The following is a 10,511-nucleotide window of genomic DNA, read 5'->3' as shown; positions in this document are numbered from 1 at the left end:
TCCGCTGTCCACTGAACCTACACAATATACTCGTCCATCCCTATACAGCCCCTGCTCCCAAACCCTTACCATCATGGCCCATACATGTAATAGACCTAGATTCAAGACCTGTTCCATACATCCTCCAACCACCACCTACTCCAGTCCAGTCACAAACATCACTTATCCCATCAAAGGCAGGGCTATCTGTGAAACCAGTCATGTAATCTACAAGCTAAGCTGCAGCCACTGTGCTGCATTCTATGTGGGCATGACAACCAACATATCTGTCCGCATGAATGGCCAATGACTAACTGTGGCCAAGAAACAAGTGGACCACCCTGTTGCTGAGCACACTGCCCAACATGACATCCTTCATTGCAGTGACTGCTTCACAGCCTGTGCCATATGGATCTTTCCCACCAACACCAGCTTTTCTGCACTGCTCAGGTGGGAGCTCTCCCTGCAGTATATCCTATGTTCTTGTAACCTTCTTGGCCTCAACCTTTGTTAGCCATTTTTCTCACCCATCCAGGCCCTTCCCTGTTCCCATTCCAGCACTATACAGCCCTCACTTCACCAACACACCCTGTCTTATTAGCCTGATTACTAATTTGGTCTATTTGGTACTGTACCCTGTCCATATGTTATCAGTCTATATTTCCGTTTACTGATCAGTAACTGTATTCAATTTTGCCAAAATCAACTGCATAATGCCAGTTTTAACTGTTTTTTTGCTAACTACACTTTTGCTTCATTCGACCATGTCTAGGCTACATTCTACAGCTTTCATTTCATCACCACTACCCTCGTCTCTATCCATTTTCATAGTAATCACACGAGTTTACCAAAAATAATAATTTCACAAATAGTCTGTACTTATCTTTTTTCTTATTGATGTCGCTCGTCATAGTTGTAAAGTCATCTCTCAGTTCATGCAGTCCATCATTGTTGGTATTATCTCATCACTGGACCTTGTTGTGCAGCTTTCGGGTCTTGCTTTGTCAAGTGAATAAGTTCATTTATATAAAAACTGCAAATACACACATAATTGACCTCTCCTCTTCTGAAACAGACAGAACTTTGTTATCAGTCAATAGATCCCGACTGACACCCACACTTGTAATCTTAGCCTCCCACATACCACCATTAAAATTTTCTGTCTCTGCAAAAGTTTTGAAAGCTTCGTGAGGCATAAGATATACAAAAGAAAAACTTTTTACTTATCTTCATTTTCTCTTGTTGTGGCTTCAGTTCTTGCATCTAGGGGCACATTCTTGTGAATGAAATTTTGACTTACTGGGTTCCAGATGACTAAATAACTGATGATGCACTATCTGTTGCTGTGAGTTTCTTTTATTTTATCCCATTCTTCTATATCACACTGACCTCATAATCTCCATTTTGATACAACCATCATTTACATTGTTGTAAACAAAATTAAAAAACACATGCACTTCAGTCAGAGGCATGCCCACTACTACCTACATTCTGCAGTACTCACAACATTCCAAAGAGTTTACAAAGTTTCTTGACTAAAGAAGAATCTTTACTAAATTATATCATTATTTTATAAATGATTCCAGAAATAAACTTAAAATTTGCATTAGATTGTGCAATTAATAATATGAATTTTAAGTATGTCAGAAATTTCGTAATTTCAATTATTTCTAAAAGAATAATAATTTTAACCGTACATACAAAATGTAACAAATTAATTTATTTTTTGTACCTTTTAGTATGAAAAATAATACATCGTACACAAAATCAAATGAAATTCTTTCAGTGAAACAACCGAGAATGTTCACCTATACCAGATTCAGGATTAATCCTGGTATCGGCTACTTCTATGCATAAAAAAGAGGTAATGTTAGAGGAGGGTGTCCCATTACAGTTGGAACTCTAAAAATGTGCTTTCCATCATCATACTTGTGTGAGAAGCATCCACAGCTGTATGTTCGATGTCATCCTATATTGTGTAATGGAGGTTGCAACCCAAAATATCAAGATATTTCCCTAAACTACAGAAAGCATAGGCGAGATCACTTGGCTTACAAATGTAAGCTAGGTGCCAATCATTAATCAAAGAATTATTACCATTTCTGGTATTCCCCACTCCACTTCCATGGTTAATACCTAGCAATAAGATTTTATTGATTTATATCTCATTCCTTTAAATCCTTAAATTGCACTTTACTTCCTGCACTGTTAGATTGTTGTGTTGTCCATATTGCTTTAACCACAACCTTTAAATCACTGTAGGTTTTGAAATTGTCTTAGATTTAATGCTATCGTATTTGCAGCATCTCTTGGATATTTCAGACAATTTAGATGACACTACCATAGTTCAGTTTTCTAAACGAGCTGTAGCAATAATTCTGCCACTGCATCTTGAACTGTGCTAACTGTTGCTATCAGCTTTCTGTCACCACTGCACTTAAAGCAAGTAATGTTGGTGGCTACAGTGGCAAATAATGTTGGTGGCTATAGTGGAACTAGATACAAGAGACTGATGTACTAAAGTGCATATAAAGTATCTGTAAATGTCAAGCACATACTGAATGTTACATTTTACTCCTGAGATCCTCTCAACATGTGAATAGCCTGAGTAGACATTTAAGGATATGTTAGAGAACATGGACAAATCTTCTATGGGAACAGAAAAACACATCATTTCCTTTCCTTTAGCATTTCAAAAGTTCAGATACATAATGATACACTCTTCTACGTAACCCCTTCAGTCAATTAAAAATAAAAAAGATGGGATTAATTCAAATTTTAGGATGTCTGAATACAGTTTATGTGGGAAACAATAGAAATATGAGTAATGTTTAAAAAATTCATTGTCAAACACCTGAGATTATGAAAACATTGTCACTAGGATGGGAAAGTATAGGTCACTACCAAATGTAGACACAGAGTTCTTTTATATACATATAAAAACAATCTAGTCTTAAAGCACTAGAAACAACCAGTAATTAACTTTATTTCTCAAAGACATGTTGACACTGTGTCAAATATTTAAAAAATGCAATGCCCGAAAGGCAACCCCAGCAGCCAGAACAAATAAGTTTCTAGAAAGTACTTGGAGTACAAAGGAAACACCACAGGAAGGGCGCTGGTTTGGGCATTGGCCAGAAATGTTATATAGACTCATGAGGCATCATGTGAGCTCACATGGAGAGCCACGAAGCACGGCAACGCATTGGTGGTGATTTTATATGGTCACACGAGGCCCTGCAGTGCAGTCCAAAAGCTCCAACATGGAAGAGGCGATGCAGCCTGCCACACTGATAAAAGTTGGGGGTGGCATAGCCTGCAAGAGAGTTTGGCACAGACAGCGGTTTGGAGAAACATCTGTGTAGGTCAAGGCGGGGCCTGGACTTCTAGTATTCGCACTAGCTCTGTTCACATTCATACTTACTCATGTACCTCCCTTCACAGGATTTTGCATTCAGAAGTAGTGTACTATCATTCAAGTCACTATCCAGTTCTGGTCGAGATGATCAATTAAAGATTGTAGTTAATCAGGTCTTGTGTCTTTGTTCGATTATTCCCCAACCGAGATCCATTACTCTTTCAAACCTCCAATCAGCCATCTCCATGTTAGCTGACTGGACGGATCTTCTCCAGTCTCCAGTGTCATTGAGCATCTAGACTGCTCACAGGACATGACATAGAGATATTTTTTTCTGGTGCCAGGAGTGGGCTTGGTCGTGGATTAGTGTGCAGTTATCATGCCACAAGTTATAGGAATAGGTCACCTCTCTTTGGAATATCAAACCCACTCAGCCCGACTTCACAATGGAATGGCTTTCAGACATTCACAGGACATGACATAGAGATATTTTTTTCTGGTGCCAGGAGTGGGCTTGGTCGTGGATTAGTGTGCAGTTATCATGCCACAAGTTATAGGAATAGGTCACCTCTCTTTGGAATATCAAACCCACTCAGCCCGACTTCACAATGGAATGGCTTTCAGAACCCCTTTCGCATTATGTGAATAACATGTACAGAGGCCAGTGGCAGAACCAGGAGCCAGGACACAAAGGAAAGAGAGTTCATCTCTCAGTTTTGAGGAGAAGGTGCCTGAAGAAAGAAGGGCCTGGGACTAGCTCAACAACAGCCAATGTCTGGGGACAAGGAGGACATCCTGGAAGGTGGCCAGGGGTGGTGCAACCACAGGAGCAGTTGATGGACAGCACCTGGAGTTGAGAAGGACATCCCAGAAAGTGGTCATGGTTGGTCAACAGCAGCACAAGGATGTGGACGATGGTGCAAGGCCAGCCGGCAGCCACGATCGGCAGCAAGGGGTCACTGGATGGTGTGCAGAGGCCGCGCAGGACAGCGTGGAGTCACAGACACCACAGAGGAAGTGCACTGGCATCAGCAATGACAGACAGTGGCACAGGTAACACATGGTGTGAGAACAGCCAGCAATGGCTATAGTGCAGACAGATGTACCAGATCACAAGCAGTGTTGTGAGACAGTGGAAGGCAGACAGCAGCAGTAGTGGTGGCAGCAATAATGGACGGCAGTGCAAGGGCAACGCTTCACAGCAGACAGCACACAAAAGCAATGGCAGCAATGAGAATTCCAGCAGTGAGTTAAAAGACTAGAAGGCATGTCACAAGATGTAGATAATGGTTCTGATGTTGGCACTGATGCACCTGAGTCACAAAGTAGGCAATTCATTAGTTTGTGAGGGGTGCTAAAATTAATACCCCAATCATTTGATTGCATTTAGAACACCCTAACTGAGTTCATTCACAATTGTGAGCTTGCATTTTAACTTACAGACCCAGAGAAGTATGAGGCCTTTTTGAAATTTGGTAAAACTAAATTAATGGGCACAGCCAGTAGCAAGTTATTAACCAGAGATCTAAGTGCCACGTCATGAGCTGTATTAGTACCAACTATGCTAGTAAAAGGACACTTGACTTCTACGCATGTCAGCTGTTTGCAAGTCAGCAATAATTTGGGGAAAGTATATATCTCAGAGGGGCTTGAGACTGGATACCATGCAGCACCATTTCAGGAAAGCAATCAGAAGTACCATATGAAAATTGGCGTTAAATGGCAGCCTTGCTCTCATTTGGAAATCGAGCCAATCAGTGTTTATTCAAGGGACTTACGGTGACACGATAAAAACAGCAGTGCATGCACACAGTGAGCAGCTAACGCTAGCAGAGGCTACAGAGATAGGTCTGACAGAGGAGAGCACAATAGCCTCTGCCTGAGAAAAGATGATCACCCAAGGTGGTGCTGCAGCACCGCAAACCGCGAAGAAACCCACCAAGTGTTTCACATATGCAAAGCCACGCCATATGGCACAAGAGTGTCATGCAGATAAAAGAATAAGAAAGGTGGGGCCAGTTGCACCACGAAATGGCAGGGAAATGGACCAATCACAAGTAGTGAGGTGCTCACAATGTAATTTGCCAAGTCATAAAGAAAGTCCCATGTGTGCATCTGAAGTCCATAACATGTTTTAAATGTAAACAAAATGGTCATACATGAGAGACAGGCAAGAAAGCATTTGCCATGCACAGAATGCATACAAGAGAACTAAAAGCCAGGAAAACTAAGTAACGATGTAAGAAAGCAGTCACCTTATGTCTTACCTGGAAAGATATTAACAGTCGACTGTAAAAGTAAAAATGGGTTTATACAATTGGAGCTGCAGGATGACATTACTAATTGCCGGAGGTTTATCATGGATAGTGATGCATAGATAAGCCTAGTTAGGAGAAGTATTTTGAGAAAGTATAAACAAGCCAAACGTATTAGGATTCAGGGAATCGCAAATACAGTTGCAAGATCAGAAGGAACTGTAACTCTCGAATTACGCATGAGAAATAGAATGCTAGTGAGGCATTGTTTCCACAAAATCAGGGAAGATGTGGTTCTTCTGTCTGGCAGGCTGGTGGGCAGAGACTTTTTCAAAGAACCTGGAGTTGCAATCAATTATGGATCCACAAGGAATGGAACAGAATGAAGATGGAGCAAGAGTGTGAGCTCCACACAGTACAGATTGGTATCAGAAGTCAGAAACTTGCTAGTATGGTTGTGCATGTACAAGAAAGAGAGGCTCTTTTAGAGAAACTTCAGAGATGGAGTGAAAGGTGTGTAAGGAAAGGAATACAGAGTCACAGGATGAGCTCCGCATAGCACATTCAATGTAAATAGAAGGCTCTTGCAAGAGACACTTAAGCACAAAGTGAGAAACGTGAAAAGGTGAGAGCAAGTAGTGACAGAAACTCATTAACTGTTGGAGTGCAACAGAGATTGGCAACACATAATGATGGAGAGAAGCAGAAAGAGTGCAAACAAATTGTTTCACCATTAAGAATAAGACGCAGGGAGGGACAGACATTTCGAATAAAAATATAGGCAAATAGAATGTTAGAGGCTATCATTCCAAATCAGGAAATCACCAAGGACATGTATTTATCTGAGGCATTAGTAAATGTAGAGTATGGGTGGTAGTAGAAGCAGTTCCAGAGTAGGCACTGTTATGGCAGTCATTCAGTGTGAACCGTGTCCATAAAAATAAGACACAGCTCAAATCAAGAATAAGTGTACTTAAGAAGAACATCTGCATGAGCCATTTGAATGTGGAAGAAAAGGCAGCACTCACAGAGTTATGCATCATGTACAGCAATGTTTTCCATTTGCCTGGAGACGTATTATCATACACGGATAGTATCAGGCATGAAAGTAAACTGCTATCAGAAGCAGAAGATAGGGTGATATGTTCACGACCCTACAGAATACCGCAAGCACAAAAGGAAGTGCTCCAGCAGGAAATTGAAAAGATGTCAGAGGATAGTACCAAGTAAAAGTGGCTGGAATTTTCCCTTGACTTCAATTCCAAAAAATGGGGATGCCAATGGAAAGCAAAAGTGGTGAATAGTAGTGCACTATAGGTGGCTTAATGAGAGCTCCCTAAATTCATTGTTTCCATTTCCAAGAATAGACAAAATTATTGATGGTCTAGGAAAGGCAAAGTACTTCTCGACCCTCAACCCTCGTTAGATAAACAGGAACCAAAAGAGATGGCTTTCAGTATGCCATATGGGCATTATGAATACAAACGAATGCCCATGGGTCTTAAAACGGCTCCTACTACATTTCAGAAGTTAATGAACTCTGTTTTGACAGGGCTACAAGGTGACATATTGTTCATCTATTTCGTGACATGGTAATATTTGGCTTCTCCTTAAAGGAACGTAATTTGCAGTTGATGGAGGTATTTGAAAGGCTTAGACTCCACAATTTAAAGCTACCAGTGGACAAGTGCAAGATTTTGAAAAAGGAGGTGTGCTATTTGGGTCATACCTTATGGACCCAGGGCTTGAGGTTATATCCACAGAAGGGCAAGGTGATAAAGGAGTATCCGCTGCCCAAAACAATGAAGCAATTAAATGCATATTTAGGCGTTGTGGGATACTAACGGCATTTTATAAGCACCTTCAGCAAACTCGTGGAGTTGATACGTGAATGCTTGAAGAAAGAAGTGGCTTACTTCTGGTGTGTCGAGCAAGAAAATGCTTTTCAGCATTTGAAAGAGAGGCTGATCTGTCCACCTATGCTACAATACCTGGACTTTGAAAAGGACTTCATAATTACCATGGACACTAGCGAGTCAAGTATTGGAGCAGTTTTAAATCAGGAAAAATAGGATATGACTTACCTGTTGCATACAGCTCAAGACTGCATAGGACACAAAACAGCTGATCCGAGATCAGTAAAAGATTTTATTCAGGAAAGATATTATTCAGGAATGTGAAAACTTCATCAGGGATATAAAAAGGTATATCCAGAAACAAGAGACAATTGAGTTGGAAAAGTCAGAATAAATAAGTGTGACTGAAAAAGCTGCAATATTAAAACAGTTTCACAATTCTCCCACTGGAAGACACCAGGCCATAGAAAGAACCTATGAGTGAATAAAAAAAGAACCAAGTATGGAACGGTATGAAGAAAGATGTAGAAGAATATATCCAGCAATGCAAAAGTTGTCAAAAGAATAAGCTCACTAGGCAATGTTTAAAAGGTGCCTCTAGAGATCGTAAAGACAACTGAACACATTTTTGAAATGTGTGACATTGACACAGTAGGTCCATTAAACCAGGCGGACAGAGGGAACATGTATATCCTTACGTTTCAGATTGCGCTGATGAAGTTTGTGGTAGCTGAACCCATTGAAAAGCAAGATGTCGACACAGTACCAAGGGTGCTAGCTGAGAAAATTATTTTGAGGTATGGAATACTGCCAATATTGTTAAGTGACATGGGAAGTAATTCTGAGTGAGACTATGAAAATAGTATGTATACTACTGTGTACCAAGAAGATACAGACAGCAAGTTACCACCCTCAAACAAACAGAACATTAGAGAGTTTGCATCAAACATTAATAGAGATGTTGTGACACTATTTAAACAGAGCACAGACAAACTGGGACAGTTGGGTTCCATTCACATTTTTTTTTATATAACACAACATAGCATAGTGTGACAGGTTATATGCCACATGGACTGTTCTTTGGAAGAACATGTGACATTAAAGGGATACTACAGAAAGATCCAGCTCAAATGAAGTATAATTTTGACAATTATATGGCAGAGTTAAATGAGTGTATTCAAGAGAATGCACCAATGTGCAAGAACACATAATGTGCAATGTAAGATAAAAAATAAAGAATATTATGATAGGACCCAGAATCCAAAGGAATCCGTTGTGGGGACAAGGTTCTGTTGCTTGAAGAGAGCATATGACGAAGCAGATCAAGTTATATACATCAAGGCAAGGTCCGTACATGGTGGTATGAACAAAGGGGCCTAATGTTATAATCTGTGTGAAACAAAATAAACGTCTTATTGTTCATGCCAGCAGGCTGAAGGAGTTTTTCTATTTGAAGTCCTGTAGTATGAATGCAGAAGAGCAGAACATATGTGCCACTTAAGTGTAGGAAAAATACACTGAAGCACCACAGAAACTGGTATAGGCATATATTCAAATACAGAGTTATGTAAACAGGCAGAATATGGCACTGCAGTCGGCAGCACCTATATAAGACAACTAGTGTCTGGTGCAATTGTTAGATCAGTTACTGCTGCCACAATGGCATGTTATCAAGAGTTAAGTGAGCTTGAAAGTGATGTTATAGTCAGCGCATGAGTAATGGGACACAGCGTCTACGAGGTAGCAATGTAGTGGGGGTTTTCTCGTACGACCATTTCACAAGTGTACTGTGAATATCAGGAATCTGGAAAAACATCAAATTTCCAACATTGCTGCAGCCAGAAAAAGGTCCTGCAAGAACAGGACCAATGACAATTGAAGAGAATTGATCAACATGACAGAAGTGCAACCCTTCCACAAATTGCTGCAGATTTCAGATTTCAATGCTGGGCCATCAACAAAGTGTTGGCGTGCAAACCATTCAATGAAACATCATTGATATGGGATTTTGAAGCTGGAGTGTCCTTGATGATTGCACAACACAAACCTTTACGCTTTGTGTGTGCCCATCAACATAAACGTTGGACTGTTGATGACTGGAAAGATGTTTCCTAGTCGGACAAGTCTCATTTCGATTTGTATCGAGCAGATGAATGTGTTCGGGTATGGAGACAACCTCATGAAACCATGGACCCTGCATGTCAGCAGGGGATTGTTCAAGTTGCTGGAGGTTCTGTAATGGTGTGTGGCTTGTGCAGTTGGACTGATATGGGACCCCTGATACATCTCGATACGACTCTGACGGGTGACACATACATAAGTACCCTGTCTGATCACTTGCATCCATTCTTGTCCTTTGTGCATTCCCACAGACTTGGGCAACTCCAGCAGAACATTGCGACACCCCACACATCCAGAATTGATACAGAGTGGCTCCAGGAACCCTCTTCTGTGTTTAAACACTTCTGCTGGCTACCAAACTCCCAAAACATGAACATCATTGAGCATATCTGGGATACCTTGCAATGTGCTGTTCATACTCTTATGGATTTATGGACAGCCCTGCAGGATTTATGGTGTCAGTTCCCTCCAGCACTACTTCAGATGTTAGTTGAGTCCATGCCACATTGTGTTGCGGCACTTCTGCGTGCTCATGGGGGCCCTGCACAATTTTAGGCAGGTGAACCAGTTTCTTTGCCTCTTCAGTGTAGAAAAGACATTGGGTCTGATTGGTCAATTGGCACAGCATGAATATTGTATAAAGAGTTGAGGAATTTTAAACTTTGTGGGGGAGATTAGTAAGATTCTGTTCAGACATCTAGATGAAGGTGATGCCATGTACTTCAAGGCATAGATGTCTTAGAAGGAGAACAGGAACAGCTACTCCAACTTTCAAAGGAACAAGTGACAATAGATAAAGCAACCTTGACTAGTTTTAATGAAAAGGTAAACTCCATAGTGAAAACTGAAGGAATTATCACGTGTAGAATGAAGCAGTTAAGCTGACACATAGTAGAATTTGAGAACAGTACTGAAAAACATTTACAGATAGCCATAATTTTG

This window comes from Schistocerca piceifrons, chromosome 4 (assembly GCF_021461385.2).
Source record: "Schistocerca piceifrons isolate TAMUIC-IGC-003096 chromosome 4, iqSchPice1.1, whole genome shotgun sequence".
In the NCBI taxonomy this organism is placed as follows: domain Eukaryota; kingdom Metazoa; phylum Arthropoda; class Insecta; order Orthoptera; family Acrididae; genus Schistocerca; species Schistocerca piceifrons.
This window is presented reverse-complemented; position numbering follows the sequence as displayed.